This window comes from Triturus cristatus, chromosome 3_1 (assembly GCF_964204655.1).
Source record: "Triturus cristatus chromosome 3_1, aTriCri1.1, whole genome shotgun sequence".
Classification (NCBI taxonomy): domain Eukaryota; kingdom Metazoa; phylum Chordata; class Amphibia; order Caudata; family Salamandridae; genus Triturus; species Triturus cristatus.
Window position 1 is genome coordinate 1,156,777,417 of NC_140583.1, and position 4,295 is coordinate 1,156,781,711.

The following is a 4,295-nucleotide window of genomic DNA, read 5'->3' on the forward strand; positions in this document are numbered from 1 at the left end:
TTCCAGAGAGCAGCGCTTACCTCTGCCCTACTATGGAATCGTTACTTCCGTTGACAAAGTTGCACATCCCTCTACTTTACCCTTCTAGCAAGCATTAGCTAACTGTTTCTCTAGAATTAAGACACCTAGTTGGAGACCCAAGGCTCCTGAGAAATAAAACCAGAGTTTCACAATTAACCCGAATGCCTTTCCATTCACGCACTATCACACTGGAAAAATGTAGTACATACACACAGAATTCTGTCTTTCCCAAGAACAGCGAACAGTCTGTCCTACTACAGAATTATGACATATGTTAACAAAGTAGCACTTCCCTCTACTCTGTCCTTCAAACAAGCTTGGAGAACACCTGTTACCTTTCCAGTGATAAGCGTTAACAGAGTACCTTCTGGCCTCCTGGTACCCAAGACCAAACTTTCACAGGTAACCTTCGCTATCATACACACTTCTCTCATATAGAAAATGTCTCTAATGGCAACACACGATGATGTCACCGAATCGAACCCAGACAATGCGTCGTGCAACTTCAATCGTTACACGTTTCCCCCGTGTACCTACAGGGCAACAACAATTCCATCTTTCCCGAGAGCAGCGCTTACCTCTGCTCTACTACGGAAGTCGTGCAGACAACATAGAACTCGACGTGACTCAACATAGAGGATTAATACATAAATCAATCAATAATCAATTAAGCAATTTACAAGCGATAATCACCAAACCAAAACAATAAAAACCATCATACTGCTACCAGAAAAACTGCTGCAGCGCGGAAACCTGGGTAACGGGAATCAGAACAAAATCCCCGTACCAAAATCCTCCCTTCGTCACAGACCAAATATCACTTTCTCACATTCACTCATACAATCGATTGGTGGGGCTCATAACACCAATATTCACACTCCACTTCTCACTGGCCTGTGCTTACAGAAGGAATAACTCTTTCCAAGTGCTGACATGAAAGGAATACCTTATAACCTATAGTAAGGGAACTTGTTTTCACTAATACTATTCTTAAACATCAAGATACTCCTTCCACGTAGTCGACAGATCAAATTAGTTGTTTTGTATTTAGTGAATTAATCCAGCTAAACATTCTAAAATTCCTATTCTATTTCCTTTTCAATAAATGACCAAACGCGTTTTCTTGTTAATCAATAATTCCATTTATCTAAATAATGCAAATTTTAATGAATCGTTATTTTAATCCCAAAACATCACATTTACCTAATCTGGTTATTAGTCGTCCTCTAAGTCAATCAAGTCGGCATGCAGTTCGTCACAGTCCCAAAGATTTGGTCGAGACCCTAAGCGTGTACGCATCAATCAATGACCATTAATTCAACGAGTTCTCAGTTCATCAGGAAATTGGGCAGCAATTCAGTCTGTCAAAGATTCAGGAAAAAACAGCTGTCCAGTAGTGTCACCGTCCTCTCCGTCAGCATAACGTCAGGAGAAGTAAGTTCGCAACGCCAGACTCTCTCTCACTCACTATCCTACCATCTTTTATAATGACATTAATGTCAAAATGTAACAAAAGTCAGTTTTAGGCACTTCTTATTGGTCGGTTGGGGTCTTCGATGAGGTTTCTCAGAGTCCATGATGTCACACTGTCAAACATGATCCATCCGGTTTTTATAAACGTCTATTGTCAGAAAGTCTTGGCAGGCATCCCATCGTAACCTTGGTTGGGTACATAAAGTCTGGGGTCATCTCGAGGCTACTGGTACATGCAGTTCGCGCATGCGCCCTTGGTCTGAAACCTCGTGGAATGGTGGCCGTCTCATCGTGTGTCAGGCGGCCATCTTGCTTTTAGGCCCAATTGTTCAACTTAAGCGAAACAAACACAAAAAGTAATTAAAACATGGAAATAACGAATACAATGTTTAACCCTCACTAATTCCCCTATGTGTATGTAATTATCTAGCATAGTAGCGACATTTAAAGCGTTTATATTCACCCAGTGATGTCATCTGGTGCAACTTACAATTACGTCACAAAAGCAACATATATCATGCAATATTCTATTTTCTAGTATTAGTATGGGTACGTTTATTAGCTTACAAATTATTTTGGCCATGCAAGATGCAAATCCCACGTGTAATTTATAAATTAGTAAAATTGATTAAATACCACTTCAAACAGATTAATATTATTACAATTAGTAGATTATTGTAATTAGTATGAACATGCAGAAATGGGGGGGGGTATACAACATTTTGTACTACCCACTCCATCACCGGTACTCCGGGCCGGCAGTAGACGTGGGCAGCTGCACAGGGCCCCGCACCTTTAAAGACTCCAAAGTTTCTAGGCCTTAGAGTTTATATTTTTTTCTTTTTTTTATCCAACTCCTGCAGGCCCCAGTCTGTGGGCATAATGGTTGCTTCTGCATGTTGATGACATCAATTAGACAGTTAACCCCTTCGATGCTCATGATGGAGCGGTTCCGTCATGAGCATCGGTTGGGGCTGTGCTTATGACGGAACCGCTTCGTCATGAGCACAGCCCCTGGGGGAAGCGCTGGTGCTCCCCCCCTGGGGCATCGATCTTGCCCCCACAGAGGGGGATGGCAGCGGAAGAGTTTCCGCTGACACCCCCGAGCCCCCCACGCTTCCCCATGACGTCAGCGCGCACTGCGCGCGCCGACGTCATCAGGAAGCGCTGGATGCGCTGGAAATAATTTCTTTCCAGCACGTCCAGCAAGGAGGTAGGTGTTACCTCCGGTGGGGCGGGGGGGCTATTTTAGAATGCCTTGAGGCATCGGGGGAGAGGAAAGAGTATTTCCTCTCCCCTGATGTCTTAATGCTGGGCATTCCTGCTTCACGATCGCGCACAGCGTCGCGATCGTGGAGCAGGAATGCCCCACTAGACACCAGGGATGTGTATTTTGTGAAAAGGAAGCGACCCCTTGGGCAAGGGTCGCTTGCTGGGGGGCCTGTTTTTAATTAAGACTTTTCTACCCCCATGGGGGCAGATCGGGCTTTTCCTCGGCCGTTTCTTGTCCCAGGGGGGGCAGAAAAGCCCACTAGACCCAGGGATTTATTTGTGAATTGTAGGGTCGCTTCCCAGGGGGCAATTTTGTTTATTTTGATATTCTGCCTTCCCTGGGGCAGATCGCCTCGTTTTTTGGGCTTTTCATTTTAAAAATTTGATGGAAGTGACCCCTTGGGCAAGGGTCACTTCCGGGGGCCATTTTTGTTTGTATAGGGAATTCTGCCCCCCCCCCCCCCGGGGCTGATTGGCCCCTTTTTTGCCCTTTCTGCCCCCAGGGGAGGCAGAAACCCCCACTAGACACCAGGGAATTAGTTTAAATAAAAATGGAAGTGACCCCTTGGGCGAGGGTCGCTTCCAGGGGGCAATTGTTTTTTTAATATGCATTCTGCCCCCCCCCCTTCCCCCCGGGGGGCAGATCAGCATTTTTTTGGGGCAGAAAACCCCACTAAAAAACTCCTGAGGCTTGAGCCGGGAGCACAACTGTGAGACTCGTGAGCATTTTGTTTTGCCATTTGCACCTTTCTTGCTATTTGCACATTTACTAGCTTCGACCATTTCTTTTAATTGATTGCTTGCTGCTCTTGATTTTAACTTTTGGTGTGGTAATTTGTGCTGGTTGTAAAACTTGGTGGGGGCGTGTCTGAATTACGAGACAGCATTCCGATTATTGCCGCCATCTTAGGTGTACGCAGGTCAGCGGGCTAGTCCCCCTGACCGCGTATAAAGAGGCGTCCTGGCGCGAGCGCGCAGCGTCTAAAAAACTCCTGAGGCTTGAGCCGGGAGCACAACTGTGAGACTCGTGAGCATTTTTTTTGCCATTTGCACCTTTCTTGCTATTTGCACATTTACTAGCTTCGACCATTTCTTTTAATTGATTGCTTGCTGCTCTTGATTTTAACTTTTGGTGTGGTAATTTGTGCTGGTTTTAAAACTTGGTGGGGGCGTGTCTGAATTACGAGACAGGCTTCTGATTATTGCCGCCATCTTAGGTGTACGCAGGTCAGCGGGCTAGTCCCCCTGACCGCGTATAAAGAGGCGTCCTGGCGCGAGCGCGCAGCGTCTAAAAAAACTCCTGAGGCTTGAGCCGGGAGCACAACTGTGAGACTCGTGAGCATTTTGTTTTGCCATTTGCACCTTTCTTGCTATTTGCACATTTACCAGCTTCGACCATTTCTTTTAATTGATTGCTTGCTGCTCTTGATTTTAAGTTTTGGTGTGGTAATTTGTGCTGGTTTTAAAACTTGGTGGGGGCGTGTCCGAATTACGAGACAGGCTTCCGATTATTGCCGCCATCTTAGGTG